The sequence below is a fragment of the Berghia stephanieae genome, chromosome 1 (genome assembly GCF_034508935.2).
Source record: "Berghia stephanieae isolate SIO BIC M18660-M18661 chromosome 1, UCSD_Bste_1.3, whole genome shotgun sequence".
Taxonomy (NCBI): domain Eukaryota; kingdom Metazoa; phylum Mollusca; class Gastropoda; order Nudibranchia; family Aeolidiidae; genus Berghia; species Berghia stephanieae.
This window is the reverse complement of record NC_088360.1, coordinates 3584991-3586091: the sequence shown is the minus strand read 5'-3', so window position 1 is coordinate 3586091 and position 1101 is coordinate 3584991.

Below are 1101 nucleotides of genomic sequence, written 5' to 3'. Positions count from 1 at the left end.
AACCGGGTTTTTCAGAGTACCTTCTTGTATTACCATATCCAATCCGAGACTATAGATAGTTCGAAGTTGACGTCACTTGGGACTTTGTTATGTTTTTTTGCCATCCGCGTTTATGAGTAATTCTCACTAAACTGTATCAACCAGACTATAAAAGTTCATGGTTATCACACAGTTTTGTGTGTTGTCCGTTATACTTCCGGGTGGCAATGTTATGAGCTTCTTAGCCAAGTGCATACTATCTATATTGTAGATACTGACCATAGCCCATAGTAAGCAAGAGACTGGTATGAGGGCGCTAACACTCATAGCCTAACCAATGTGTAGGCTTGATTGAGCACTTATATTTGATGTCGATACCAATGCAGGTGACAACTCGTTTTAACAGCAAATAGGTATGATCTATACATAGTATGCGCTTGCTAAGAAGCTCATAACATTGCCATCTGGAAGTATAACGGACCAACACACAAAACTGTGTGTATCCATTAACGTTTATTGTCAGGTTAATACAGTTCAGTGAGCATTACTCATAAACGCGGATGGCAAAAAACAATAACAAAGGCCTGAGTGACGTCATCTTCGAACTATCTATAATATTAATTACCATTTCATATATTCGGGATCATTGGTCACATTGGAAGATATGCTCAAAGTGACCTAAAAAGTGAAAAGTGTTCACAGTTTTAGACATATCTAACGTCATAATATGTCATTTTCTTCAGCTTTACTCATGGTATGTTTATAACTTTCTTTTTTTTTAAAAAAAAAAAGAAGAAAAAAAAGAAAAGAGAGTAAATACATTTATTAAGAAATATCAGCAACAAATCATGTGATCGATGACTCAATTAGACGAAGAACTGAATATAGATCGCTTGCTTCCATTGAGGCGATATTGAGCCTCACCAAAATTCGAATGGGTGACAATAATTTTAGTTTCAACCCCAATGTTATATGTCTATTCTGGGTAAAGTCAGTATGACCCCCAAGTCCGGCTGGTCGGCATGTATATATTATGCTAGCAACAGTCTCTCATCCAGATGCACACAATATCTGCAGGTCTCATAACCGAAGGAAATTATGGGCTTGATTTAGCATTGTTGT